Source organism: Amblyomma maculatum, chromosome 1 (assembly GCF_055883805.1).
Source record: "Amblyomma maculatum isolate TAMU_Amacu chromosome 1, ASM5588380v1, whole genome shotgun sequence".
NCBI classification, from domain to species: domain Eukaryota; kingdom Metazoa; phylum Arthropoda; class Arachnida; order Ixodida; family Ixodidae; genus Amblyomma; species Amblyomma maculatum.
The window spans coordinates 137,192,439-137,207,157 of NC_139344.1; the positions used below are offsets into that span (position 1 = coordinate 137,192,439).

The window sequence follows — 14,719 nt, forward strand, 5'->3', positions numbered from 1 at the left end:
CAAGAGAGTTAAGAAGGTGCCAATATCACCACCAGTCAAATAATGTTTCTTTAAACTCCACACTAGCACATTATCAGTCAAAACTGGATGCACGCTAAAGGCCTTTTCGTCAATTGGTCAACAAACTGTTTCTTGTGTAACAGACCTGGAGACGATAGAACACGTGTTTTTGGACTGTTGGGATGCCATTTTTTTCTGGGATGTGGTTCAGAGAACTTTGAAAAAGAGCTACCTCTAGATGCATATGGCATACGATTTTTACCTTTTCCTAATACAGAGGAGTTTCTCTTTGCCACAATAATGCTCCTGGGCCTCCACTGCTTGTGGAAAACCAGATTGCACTTTAACAATGCAGATATACAAGTCAATCCTGTACGAGAACATTTCATACACAGTGTTGTGCGGTTCAGGGAAGTGCATATGACACTCCTCGAGCAGCCGCAATGGATTCATGTGCTTGACAGTGTGGTAAAACTGCAAACGTTTTAACCAGCCGTGTCAAACGACAGTGTGCTGGCATGTTTTATTGTTCATCGTCTTGTTTTGAATGTCCAAGTCGGCAATAAAGAAAGAAAAAAAAAAAGGGGGGGGGGGAGGTATAGCTCAGTGGTAGAGCATTCGACTGCACATCGAGAGGTCCCCGGTTCAAACCCGGGTGCCCCCCTTCGCCCGATTGCACTTTCGTTTTCTGCTTGCGTGTTTTATGATGCATTTAGGAGCGTTGGCGTGGTTGCAGTCTGTCTCGGGGGTATAGCTCAGTGGTAGAGCATTCGACTGCAGATCGAGAGGTCCCCGGTTCAAACCCGGGTGCCCCCTTCGCCCGATTGCATTTTTGTTTTCTGCTCGCGTGTTTTATGATGCATTTAGGAGCGTTTGGCGTGGTTGCAGTCTGTCTCGGGGGTATACCCTTACAAAAATGAGTTTTGAAACTCTATTGTTGGACTATTGACCGCCTTTTGAATTTATTGAATTTCGATAGACATTCAACCCCAGCTGAGTGCAATCTTTACAGGGCCCACAGAATTTTCATTGTGTTCTACCCAATAGACTTTTTGTGCTATTTTTTCTATGTGCTTTTTGTTGTCAGTTTTCAACGTTCACGAACAATTAGCGTGTACTTTTCAAGCTGATCCATGTTTTTAAGTAGTTTTAGGCACAAATGATAAGAACATGATGTGACAATTTCGTTATGAATTTTTGGTCTCACTTGTAATCAACTATTGGCCACATTCTGCAAAGGGAAATATAAGAGCAGCATGCAGTTGCGTGCTCGTTCATGTTATATAAAAGTACATATTAACGGTGCACACTTAGCTCAAGCTTCGCAACACAGTGAAAATATGCCCTAAAAACTTCATGATGGCAAAGCCTCCACTAATAATGCAAATACATCGTTGAATGTCAGTCAGAATCCGTAATGAATCAGCTTCTGTATGTCGCAGAAGGTAACTTTAGTGGTAGGACATATTTTATATTTATCATAAAACAAGTTCAGTGAGTCATCATACTAACAAACAGGATCCTAGATTGAACCTACCATGTAGGGCAGGACAGAGCTTTTTTAAACCAGTTGCAAAGTTCACTATATATATGCTTCAGGGTCTGACATTCTGCCCAAGCCTAGGTATTTTTGCCCGTAGCTTTTGCCGCAAAATGAGGTGCAGTCTGTATTGGAATCCTGTATGTCTTTGGAGAATTTAACTGTTATTTTTTTCTTTTCCTTCCTTTCTTAAAGTGGACACCATGCTAAAATGAAGTCACTTTAAACATTGAGGGGTTCTAATAATGACGGATTGATCCCACGCATACTATAGAGTTAACACGCATAGCAAAAACATTCGCGTATGAAATAAAAAGAAAAAAAATAGGATTACACGGGTCTTCTATCCGCGACTCGTCTTTTCAAAGAAGCATTCGGCCACTGCCTTGCTACTGTCCACACCCATCTTTCCCCCGTGCCGCGAACGGCGCCAGCATGTCCGGAGGGTCGAGAGTTACTTCCTGTCGGCTGGGGGGAAAAAGGGGGAGGGGGGGAGGGGTTGCTCCCTCTGGGTCTCTGCTCTCTGCCTTCTCCGTGGTTTGTCTTCACGGAGATGACCTTGGCTGCAGCATAGCTCGCGCAGCGGGGGCGGCGGCTCCCCCTTTTCACCGAAGCTGTTCTTCTGCGCCCCGTTTTCTTTGCACGCAGACGCGGGTACGCTGAGTGCGGCGATGTGCCAGTTCAGTTGGCGTTTTCCCGCCACCGTGGTCGCATCTTGCACTGTGAGCGAAGCACCGTATATAGGTTTTTCGCTGGTGATTATCACGAAGATCGTTTTGTTCAAATTTGAGCGCGAACGTACGCATTTAAGTCTTCGGAGGAATCCGCTCTTGGGTGGCAGCTTCTGCGCAAGGAGGACGTGTTTAAGAAGTTCAACAGTCGCAGGCGTTTTGGATTCTGGGCGAAAAGCCGGCACGGGCGGAGGGAGCGTCTGCACTTTGGTGAGAGTTTTACTTTTTCCTATTCGTGTTTGTGCTAGTCTTGTACAGTGTGTGCTACAAGGGGAAGCGAGCATGTAAATATTTCTAGCAGGCAAGCCAGCCTCGTCGGAAAAAAAGGAGGGAGAGAGAGAGAACGAGGCTTGTCTCTAACGCGGACGCTGGGGCCGATGGAACGCCAGTTGGGATGGCGACATTTTCTTTCTTTTACAAGGTGACCGTTTTTGACGGATTGTTCGGCACAGTGCTGTACTCTTTCGATACGCTACTCGCGCTGAGACGGACACATTATCGAGATCATAATATGCCTCTGTCACACATTGTGGATTATTGAATCTGTGCAGCTCCACCATTTTTGCAGTGTTTTTTCCACTCATTTTGGTGCCTATAGTTGGTAATTCTGCTTCAAGTTTTCTGGGTAGTAATGCTTGTGACTTGCACTTTGCTATTTATATTCACAATAGGATCTTTGACGGCAGCATATATTGTTTATCAGGGAGAAATGAACGATGTGGTAGTGCTGCCGAGCTGTGGAAGCGGCGGTCGATGCCGTCTAAGCAGTGAAAGACAGTGACAACTCATTTTAGACAAGAAATTTCTTGAGCTATGACGTGGAGCAGCGCACAAATGCCTTTCCTCTATTTTTAAGTTAGTATATACCGCAACTTAATTATGATTTATATTGTTTATTTCAGCATCACATGCGAGGAGTTCCCGGACGTATCAGCGTTTTACGCAAAGAATAGCCTGGCGTCATACCTTGCATATGAATTGAAATAAAGCAAATAAAGAGCCCAGCTCATGTTATGGGTTCACCAAAGATGCATATTTTTTCTTTCTCATTAACGCGCATTTTTTATTCTGTGTTCCCTTTCCGCTGCGGATTAACAGAAAATGCTGCGTGATCAACGGTTAGCCAGGAGCAGGCACGAGGTGGTTTACATTAATGTAAAAGTAGAACAGCACATATCCTTGCTGCGGTCAGTCAACACATTCTATGTTCTGCTCGATCAATCAACAATTTAGTCAGTTTAGTGTAGGTTAATGAGTGAGTAAGTATAATGGGGCTTAAAAGATCAAGATCTGTTTTGTTCTTTTATGCCTCACTATGCTTATCATTAACCAGCACTGATCAGACAGGATTGTTGATTGGTCGGGCAGAACATAGAATGTGGTGACTTATCGCAGCTAGGAGATGTACTGTACTACTTTTGCATTAATGAAAATCACCCCGTGTCTGCTCCTGGCAAACCGATGGTCGTGTACTATTTTCTGTTGTTCAGGAGTGGAAAGGTAGCAGAAAATCAAAAAGCGTCACTTGCAGAGTTTCTGAAGCATTTGAGCCTGAAATCAACAGAATTTCAGTTGCGCGAATTCCAAAAGCGCTCTTAAGAAACACATGGGCCACTATTTCATAAGCGCTCAACAAGAGGTCAACACTGCATCATCCAAGATGTTGCCGATTATCAACAGACTTTCAACAGCGTGTATTGACACAACGCTTTCGAATTTCTATAGAAACCCTACATGCATTTTTGTAAGGGTAGCTCAGTGGTAGAGCATTCGACTGCAGATCGAGAGGTCCCCGGTTCAAACCCGGGTGCCCCCTTCGCCCGATTGCACTTTTGTTTTCTGCTCGCGTGTTTTATGATGCATTTAGGAGCGTTTGGCGTGGTTGCAGTCTGTCTCGGGGGTATTGCTCAGTCATTCTACTTCCGGCCACCGGCGTGCACGGACGAAGAATCATGAGCTCCGGCGGAGCGGCGATTGCGGCCCAGGCTGGCCGCGGTAACAGGCTTTATGGAAACGATGACAAGGAATACCAGATCATTTCGCCGCATCTGCCCACCGGACGTGTTGTTTTCAACACAGTTTCTTTGCACGGCGACGTACGAGTGCGACCCTTTAGGGTTGAAGATTTCCGGCACGCCCTGGCCAAGACTGGTACGCTTCCAGACGTGGTGGCCTTGGGGGCTTACCAAATAAACCATGTCTGGGCGATGACTTGGAACCCTTAACGTGAGATTGGAACCCTTAACGTGAGAGGTCTAGCAGCGAAAAGGAAGCAGAGCAAAGTCCTGCGCCATTTAAATGAAAATGACATCGATATACTTGGAGGTCAAGAGACAAAAGTCGAGGGTGAACAAGAGACCGAGACCATGGTGCAACGTTTCACGTCGCTGTTTTACGCAGCTGTCAGTCATGCAGTCGGTACTTCTGCCGGATGCGTCCTGTTTGTGAAGAAGTTGCCGGGTCTTGTAGTGCAGTCGCATGCTTCTTTTCCGTCGGGTCGGGGTGTGGTTCTCGATTTTAGTTTTTGCTCGGCTGAGTGGCGTGCTGTTTGTATATATGAACCTACGGTAGTTGATGAGAGGGCTGCTTTGTTTGATTTTGTTGAGTATTTAAACACGGATAAGCAACTTGTCTTTCTGGGAGATTTCAATTGTGTACTGAGCTCCGGTGACAAAACTAGCCATCGTACATTTAGGGATCGTAGCACAGAGGTACTTTCGCACTTGATTGACGAGTTAGCACTGCAAGACGTTGCAGAGCGTCTCACGAGCAAGCACGGGTTCAGTATACGCATTTTCAGGGTGCTAGCCACGCCCGCCTTGACAGAATTTATGTGTCCGCAGAACTGGCTCCAAAATGCCAGGATTATTATATTTTGGCGGTAACGTACTCAGATCACTGCATGGCTCAGTGTACAATTGGAACAAGAAAGGGAGGTAGCGGTTTTAATTGGGAATTGTGGAAGTTAAATAATAAACTGCTGAATGACGAGCAATTCACCAGACTAGTAGAAGAAGAAATTGGTAAGATTTGTCAGGAGGACACCCACGAACTGGGTCAAGAATGGGAACTGTGTAAGCAACAAATTAAAATCAAAGCTATAGAAAAGGCCAGCTGCATACGGTTTCAAGAAAAACAAAATGAAATGCATTTAAGATCTTTGCTAGATAAATTGTTAGCCCTGAAGTGTAACACGTCAGGGTTATACATGGACGACGTTAGAAAAATAAAACAAAGACTTCAACTGAATGACGAAGAACGTTATCGCGGAGCACTGGTGCGTGCGAGAGCGGAAAAATTGGCCATGGATGAGACGCCGACAGAAAGATCGTTGGGAATAGGAAAAGCAAATGCAAGGCGAAATCACGTGGCAGAGGTAGATTGGGCAGGACGTACAGAAACCGATAACAAAGGAGTCGCGAAAGCTTTCCGGGAGTATTACGAAGAGCTATTTTCATCAGGTTTATTTGGACCGTTTTAAAGAATCCTTTCTTGACGCGATGCCAAAAATTGATGACGAACAAAAAGAAAGACTGGAGCGGCCAATAAGCGAAAAAGAAGTGCAGCAGGCAATAGAAAATTTAAACCCAGTGAAATCACCCGGGCCTGATGGCCTGAGTGCGGCTTTTTATAAAGCGTTCAAGGAACAGCTATCACCTTTGTTGTGTGCCTATTTTAATGAAGCGTATGAACTGAAGGCACTGCCTGCGTCTTTCGGATCGTCGCACACAGTACTTATTCCGAAAACTGACCAACCAGATAAGCTTTTAGGCAGTTGTCTTACAGGCCCATTGCTCTGACAAACGTTGATTACAAGATTTATATGAAGGTTGCTTGCTGGCAGACTACAAACGGTTATATGCGAACTAGTGGGCCCTCACCAAACGTGCGGTATCAAAGGGCGATATGCATCTTTCAGAACATCCACAAAGCGAGAAGTGTGCTCGAATGCGGCGATGCAACTTACGCATGTGTTGCGTTACTGCAGTTGGACTTGGAGAAAGCTTTTGATATTAGACTATGTTAATGTCGGCTCTGTTATTCGAGAGGGAGTGGCCTTGGCGTACCGTAACTGCACTACGAGATTAATTGTCAATAGGTCATTGGGGGGCCCCCATCAACGTACGACGTACGGTGCGCCAAGGTTGCCCCCTCAGCCCTCTTTTGTTCGGCATTTATATTGAAACATTGTGTTTAAGCATTCTACAAAACAATGACATTGATGGTGTTCGACTGCAGGAGTCAGAAGTCAAATTACTGGCTTACGCAGACGACGTTGCGGTTTTTTGTGCAAATAAGGAGAGTATAAAGAGGACAGTGGATGTGGTGAAACATTTTAGCAAAGTCACAGGGAGTCAAGTTAACTGGGGTAAGTGCTTGGGATTTTGGAACGGAGAATGGCAGCTGACCCCCAACACTTTCGCTAATGTGTCGTGGGTTACAACGCCTGCAAAGTACTTGGGTGTGCCCTTGGAATTTTACAAGGAAAGCGAGCCATACTGGCTAGAGCAGGTCAAAGAAGCCCGTGAAAAAGCGGAGAAACGGAAAAGCGCTCAATTATCAATATTTGCAAGAGCCGCAGTTTGCAACCTGTTTTTAATTAGTAAGTTATGGTATGCAATGCAAGTGTTGCATTGCTCCTGTGTAAATGTGCGAAAATTGCATCGAGTTTTTGCGGTGTTTGTTTGGGCCTCGAGTTGGGAGAGGTGCAGCCGGACAAATTTGTTCCGGCAGGTGAAGCATGGGGACCTTGGTCTGGGTCATTTGTTTGTGTGACAGATTGTCAACCGGTTTATGTTCTTTAGGAATGCCAGCGATCCATTCCTGCGCACAGTGTGTCAACAAAGACTCGGTCGAGCGTTGCCTGATTTCGTAGTTTATACTCAAAGTATGCCGGGTTCTCTTTTTGGATTCTTTAAGGAAATTGTTGTAAGTGTAAAATTCCTAAGCGCACGTTTTTCGAAAGAGTATTTAAGTAATGTTAACAGGAGAACATTATACAAGGATGTTTGTGAAGTGGTGTTTCCGGTGCCGTTGCACAGAGCTGTATACTATGGAGGCACAGGAAGTAATGTATTAAAACGCGTAAAGAAAATGCAAGTTGCTACGGGAGCTAAAACGTCTTTCTTTAGGCTACATACCGGTACTTTGTACTTTGTGTGTAAAATCATTTATGGAGGAAAAGGGTATGTTCCTACCATGGGGGGCCCAATATGTCTCATCTGCAAACAGCCAGAGACAATAGATCACGTGTTTTTGCATTGCTGGGAGGGGGTATATTTGTGGGATGTACTGCAAAGGACAATAAAAAAGCAGTTGCCACTTGATGCCCATGGTTATAGGTATTTGACATTGGATAACCATGATGATATGCCGTTAGACCAGGTTATGTTAATGTGCCTCCACAGTATGTGGCGCGCACGAATGGCTGGTTATCACTGCGATCCAGATGCACGGCCAGCCCGCATGTAATTCCGCGAAAGCGTGCCGCGATGGCTCGACGTGCTTAAATTGCAACCATGTGCTCCTGAGTGGCTGTCAAAGCTGGAACCTTTGACGGTGCTCAAGGAATTTTAACATGGCAATGCCTGTCCCTCAGTGGGTGTTAGGCAACGCGAACTAGCTTGGTATATATATATATATATATATATATATATATATATATATATATATATATATATATATATATATATATATATATATATATATATATATATATATATATATATATTATTCCTTTGTTCCTGTTGTTTTGAGTTCCAGTGCGGTGTATTTGTGTCTTCGTCAGGCAATAAAGAAAAAAAAAAAGGTATAGCTCAGTGGTAGAGCATTCGACTGCAGATCGAGAGGTCCCCGGTTCAAACCCTGGTGCCCCCTTGGCCCGATTGCACTTATGTTTTCTGCTCGCGTGTTTTATAATGCATGTAGGAGCGTTTGGCGTGGCTGCAGTCCGTGTCGAGGGTATAGCTCAGTGGTAGAGCATTCGATTGCAGATCGAGAGGTCCCCGGTTTAAACCCGGGTGCCCCCTTCGCGCGATTACACTTTTTTCTGCTCCCGTATTTTATGATGCATATAGGAGCGTTTGACGCGGTTGCAGTGTGTCTCGGGTATATAGCTCAGTTTCTACTTCCGGCCACCGGCGAGTGTTGACGTGAATAATGTGCTCCAGCGGAGCTGCGATTGCGGCCTTGCAGGGCGCGGAAACAGGCAAGATGGAAAGAATGATACCAACTATCAGATTATTTATTTGCCGCAGCTGGCCACCGGGCTTGTAGTGGTAAATACCGTTTTTCTGCATAGTGGTGCAGTACGTGTTAGGCCCTTTCGGTTCGAAGACTTCCGGGATGCCCTAACTTGCCAAAGCGGGTACGCTCCCCAACATCGTGGCGCTGGAGGCGTATCAGGTCACCCACGTCTGGGTGGTGACGCTGAGCAGTTCGGAGGCTACTAAGCGCCTCCGTGCACTTAAGGAGCTTGAAGTGAAATCTCGGCGCTGTCTCGTTGTCGACCCGGAAGACCAACAGGTGCGACTAAGGTTGCATTGGATGATGCACGGCGTGGCGGACGAGGATGTCAAGACTGCCTTAGCCGCTTACAGAAAGCTGACCGAGGTCTCCCGCGAGAGCTGGCGCGTTCAAGGAGTACAAGAAAAGGGGTCGACGACAAGGTCAGTGTTGTTGAAGTTAAAGACGGGAGTGAAAGTTGAGGATTTGCCGCACCAGATACGTGTTGCTGGAGAGCTGGCCCTAGTCGTGGTTCCTGGAAGGCTAATGCAGGGTCTTCGCTGCCCAGGTACGGGCCATGTCAGCAGGGAGTGCAAGGTCCCGCGGTATTCTGTTTGCAGACGGTTCGGTCACAGTGATGCCGAGTGCGTGCGAACCTACGCTGCGGCAACTGCACCAGTAGTGAGGGAAGAGCCGGTGGATTTGCAGATGGATGCAACCGAGGCTGAAGACGCTGCTATGTGTACAGGTGGTGATGAAGAGACGGCAGAGAAGAAAGTTTCAGTGGTGCCTCCTAGGCAACGCACAGCGAGACGATACCTGTGACAGTTGGGCCGATGCCAGGGAATATTGTCAAGCGGTCTAAGGAATGCGGAAGCCCACCTGTAGACACGTCTCCCGAACCAAAGGACAGCAGTGGTGCCATGCGAAAGGACGGCACTATAACCAGTCCTTGCGGTCCGGCAAAACACACCCATGCAGAGACCAGCAACGAGGGAGACAAGCCGATCGTTGGTAACGCCGAGGAACCGCCAGCAAAAGCACCGCATGGGCGACGACCATCCTTCATGCCGAGGCCTAATGTCGCGGCGGAAAGGAGGTTCGCCGACAAGCCCCCACCACAGCAGCGAGACGTTGGGCCCTACAATGACCCAGGCGCAAATGGTGGCGTCTAGCGGATCGCTAGGCGCAAAAGGTAATCACCATGCTTCCGGTCACTTCCTACCTGGTTAAAATGGATCCGGAGCCAGCCCTAAAATATGCCACGATTAATATGAGGGGCTTGGGTGGGAAGAAAAAGCAGAGCCAGTTGTTCCGCATGTTAACGGAGAAAGACATCGGCCTTCTTGCTATTCAAGAAACCAAAGTCGAAGGTGAGGAGGAGGCCGGAGGTATGGTGCAACGTTTCACGCCGCGGTATAATGCTGTTGTGAGTCATGCGATTGGCAAATCAGCTGGGTGCGTTCTCTTGGTTAAAAATTTTCCTGGACTCTATATACAGTGGTATTGTTCTTGTCGGTCGGGTCGCTCTGAAATTTTCGATTTTAGTTTCGGCAATATTCAGTGGCGCACATTATATATTTATGCGCCAAACTCGGTAGATAATAGGACAGCCTTTTTCTAACAGCCTGTAGCAATATCTTAATTCTGATAAGCAGATAGTGCTCATGGGAGACTTTAACTGTGTTTTAAGTGCCCGTGACAAGAACAGCGCAGTAGAGCATTCAGAGATAAAGTACGTATGTGTTGTCTTGTCTAATAGACCAATATGACCTGGAAGACGTGGCTGAGTGTTTGGAGGGTGAACGAGGTGTTCGGTACACGCACTTTCATTGTACGAGTAACGCCCGCCTCGATCGAATCTATATGGCGTTGGAGTTTCTACCAAAATGTCAAAAATATAGTGTTACGCCTGTGTCGTTCTCTGATCATTGCGTTGTTGAATGTGCTTTAGGGGCAAGGAAGCAAAGTAAAAGCTTTTCGTGGGACTTATGGAAATTAAATTCAAACTTGCTATGCTACGAAACCTTCACCGAGGGTGTAGTACGAATTAACGAAATAAAGAGCGAATGCCGGAACAGTGAAATTGGGCTGCAGTGGGAACTGGCTAACCAAGAAATTAAAATGAAGGCTGTCGAGCGGTCCACTTGTTTGCGGCGCCAGGAAAGAGTACAAGAAAGACAGCTAAGGGATGTGCTAGAAAAATTAACTGCGCAAGAATGCACAATGCCTGGCACATGCATCGAAGACGTCCGTAAAACAAAGCAAAAGTTGGAGCTTATCGAAGAAAAGCGATATCGAGGCGCTCTTGTGCGGGCGAGAGCGGAAGGACTGAGTACAGGGGACGCACCCACCAAGCGGGCGCTATAGGTTTCGAAAAAGGGCACGCTCGACGCAGCCAGATCAAAGGGATAGAATGGGCTGGTACGGTAGCAACAGATAACGATAACATCCAGCATGCCTTTTTCGAACACTATCAGGCACTCTTTGCCCGTCATGTGGCGGACTTGAATGGATTTAAAGACGAGTTTTTGCAAGCTATGCCACGGCTAAATGACGAGCTGAAAGAAAGCTCAGAGAAGGCGATTACTCAAACGGAAGTGGAACAGGCTATCGAAAACTTGGTGGGAAATCCCCGGGCCCAGATGGCTTAAGCGCTGCATTTTACAAAAGGTTTAAGAGAGAAATAACTCCAATGCTGACGTCTTTATTTAATAAAGCCTACACGACCGTAAGGCGTTGCCTCCATCTTACGGGTGTCGCACACAGTTCTCATCCCTAAAACGGACGATGTACAAAACCTCAAACAGGTTACAGCATATAGGCCCATATCACTGACCAGCGTCGATAACAAAATTTTTGTGAAAGTGCTGGCTGCAAGGCTTCACATGGTAATTAAAGAAATTGTTGGACCTCACCAAACCTGTGGGATTAAGGGGCGGTCAATAGCCTCTAACATTCACAAGGCAGGGTGTGTGTTGGAGTGCTCTGACGCGATTGGTGCTTGTGTGGCTGTTCTGAAGTTAGACATAAAGAAAGCCTTTGACTGTGTGGAGCATGACATTTTATTTTATATTCTTCGTCATGGTTAATGTTGGTCAAGTGATCACGGAGGGCGTGGCTTTGGTGTACAGGTATTGTACAACGAGGCTAATCGTTAATAAATCGTTGGGAGGGCCCCATTAACGTGCAACGTTCTGTGCGCCATGATTGCCTCCTCATTCCTCTCCTCTTTTGCATTTACATAGAAACCCTGTGCATGCACATATTACCGAATGATGCTGTTAAAAGGTTTTAGTTACATGCGGTGGAGGTAAAGGTTCTCGCATACGCTGACGACGTGGCGGTGTTTGGTGTTTGTCAGCACAGCATACGTAATGCTGTCGAGGGGGTAAAAAACTCCGTAGGGCAACGTACAGTAGAGTTAATTGCGAAAAGTGTGTGGGGTTCTGGCATGGAGAGTGGCCGGCGACGCCAGAGATTTTCGCAAATATCAGCTGGTACACGACCCCGGTGAAATACCTGGGGGTTCTGTTAGAATGTTACCGAGACAGTAAACCGTATTGTACACATCAAACGCAAGAAATCAGGGCAAAAGCTGAAAAATTGAAAGGGTCACACCTATCCATACTTGCGCGAGCCACCGTGTGCAATTTGTTTGTCATTAGTAAAGTTTGGTACGTGATGCAAGTCCTGCATTGCTCTCATCTTAAAGTTTTTGCATTTGACGGCACCTGCATCGCCTTCACCCGCTTAAGTACGTCGCGTCCTGGTCCTCCACTGTATAAGGCCCTGTACATTGGTATGGGAAGAACTACGTCACACAAATCCTTATACAGCTTCTTCCTGCTAACACAAGATAAATATTCATAAGAAAATCGAACAGACAGGAATCGCACACTAGCGACAACTTCTCTAAAATAACCAAAAATGCGTCCCGATACACTTTCTGTCGAGACAACAAAGTCCGGCAGTGCATTTCCGAGCCTTAATTGGCACACAGTACGCAAAAATGGATCTTTTACATCGCGAACAAAAAGAAATCTGCTGACAATCTGTCGTAGAAATAAATGCCCCAAACCCAGTCCACCGTCCTTCACCCGCCTAAACAAATTGGTCCGGCTACATCGTTCCCATTCTGCTGCCCACACAAAAATGGCAAATATCCGGTGCAGTCTCTGTACGTTCATCCTTGCACAATGCAACAGTAGCAAGGTTGAAAGTTGGGCGATTTGAATCTGGTTCATTTTAAAGGTAGCGCGAAAAACGAGGACCAAGAGTGGAAGGACACAGCACAAGCGCTTTTTCACAACTAAACTTTTTATTGAAAAACACGGAATAAATACCCATCTCGCGAAACTAAAACACAAAAAAGGTGATAGCATCAAGTACAGGAAAAGTGTAGGGCATGATACAGCTGGTGGGGGTGCTTACTGACAGGCAGAAACTATAGACCACGTTTTCCTACATTGTTGGGAAGGGGTATACTTTTGGGATATTTTACAAAGGACTTTAAAAAAGGAATTTCCATTAGACTCGCATGGTATTAGGTACTTGCCAGTAGAGAATGAGGGTGGGGTGCCATTTGACCTTATTATGCTCATGGCCCTCCACTGTATTTGGCGCTCGAGAATGGCAGGATACCATTGCGATCCTTAGGCACGGCCAGCACGGATCTATTTTCGGGAAGGCATGAATAGATATATTGAAATTCAGAAACTTGCTCCTGAAGCTCCCGAGTGGCTCGGAAGATAGGAGGCATTAGTGACCCTAAGATAATTTTAGCATGACGACGCCACAACCCACCTGGCTGATTGTTGTATTAATGAATGCTCATTGTGCCCTGCAAGTTGTTTCGCGTGTTGTGCCGAAGTCAGGCAATAAAGAAAAAAAAAATAAAAAGGGGTATAGCTCAGTGGTAGAGCACTCGACTGCAGATCGAGAGGTGCCCGGTTCAAAGCCGGGTGCCCCCTTCTCCCGATTACCTTTTTTTTTCTGCTGGCGATATTTATTATGCTTATAGAAGCCTTTTACGCCATTGCATTCTCTGGCGGGGGTATAGCTATATGGTGCTCGAACTTCTAGTGGTATCCATTTGTTATGACAATTACATAAACCCTTTGTGGTGTGTTTTTCGCAGTAAATGGCAGAAGACTATACACAAGCGTCCTGAGGAAGCACCTGCGAATATATTAATTTATGGTACAGTCTTTCTTTATAGGAAAATATTGCATGCATAAAGGAACTCCTGGTTGAAAGACGTCTTCTTCAGAATCTCTGCTTATAAAAATTCGGCAGTTTTTAGTCTCGTATTTTTGCATCGTCGAAATGATAAACTCTTGATCTTAAGTGTTACAGCGATAACAAGGCGAGATGCTTCACAAACCGTACTGTTTATATTACTTCAGGAACTACGCAGTTCAGTCGTGTTCATAAAGGTATGCCAGGATTCCATGCGGACGAAATTGCTTGTGGGGGAGTATAAGCTCATTGATAATTTAAAGCTCTTGGTTTTGTGTTCGTGAGTCACGTTCCTTGAGATTTGTACGACTTTGCGTGAGTACGCTGGGACATTTTGAAGGTAGCGCGAAAAACGAGGAACAAGAGTGGAAGGACACAACACAAGCGCTTTGTTGTGTCCTTCCACTCTTGTTCCTCGTTTTTCGCGCTACCTTCAAAATGAACCAGACAGATTCAACTCGCCCAACTTTCAACCTTACTACGCTGGGAGTTGAAGGTGCGGCACCTGGTGAGGGCTGTATAAGGAGCCTTGATTCGGCCAACTATCCCAGCACATGTCAGGCAGCCATTGTAAACTAACCATGGCTGCTGGTATATCTTCAACGTTGGAAAGCATTAATCAGTCGTGGTAAAGTTATAACAACGAGAGACAGTTTTCTGAGCGCTGCGCCGCGGTGACGGAGCGATGACGGAGCTCGACTGCTGTACCCAAAGGTGCGGGGTCAAATGCCGGCAGTGGCGACCACATTTCGATGGACGCGAAAAGCAAGGCACCCGCGTACTCTTCGATGTTAGTGCACGTTAAGGAACCCAAGGTGGTCGAAATTTATGGAGCCCTCCACTGCAGCATTTCTCATAGCCTCAATCAGATTGGGACTTTGAACTCGATAGATCGAACCAACTCAAACCAGCTTTCTAAGCATTCCCACGAGATATCTTCAGGAAACGCAACAGCGTTTCCGGCGAGTTCCTCGTCTCCACC

General features: G+C 46.2%; 4 non-coding genes across 4 annotated transcripts; all 4 read left to right on the forward strand.

Moving 5' to 3' along the window:
• Positions 1-592: 592 nt before the first annotated feature.
• Positions 593-664, forward strand: TRNAC-GCA (transfer RNA cysteine (anticodon GCA)). Its single transcript has one exon. It is a non-coding gene; the product is annotated as a tRNA-Cys (tRNA).
• An 80-nt stretch (positions 665-744) lies between these two features.
• TRNAC-GCA (transfer RNA cysteine (anticodon GCA)) lies at positions 745-816 on the forward strand. The gene has a single exon. It is a non-coding gene; the product is annotated as a tRNA-Cys (tRNA).
• A 7,412-nt stretch (positions 817-8,228) lies between these two features.
• On the forward strand, positions 8,229-8,300 carry TRNAC-GCA (transfer RNA cysteine (anticodon GCA)). The gene has a single exon. It is a non-coding gene; the product is annotated as a tRNA-Cys (tRNA).
• Positions 8,301-13,397: 5,097 nt separating this feature from the next.
• TRNAC-GCA (transfer RNA cysteine (anticodon GCA)) lies at positions 13,398-13,469 on the forward strand. Its single transcript has one exon. It is a non-coding gene; the product is annotated as a tRNA-Cys (tRNA).
• The last annotated feature ends 1,250 nt before the right edge of the window (positions 13,470-14,719 follow it).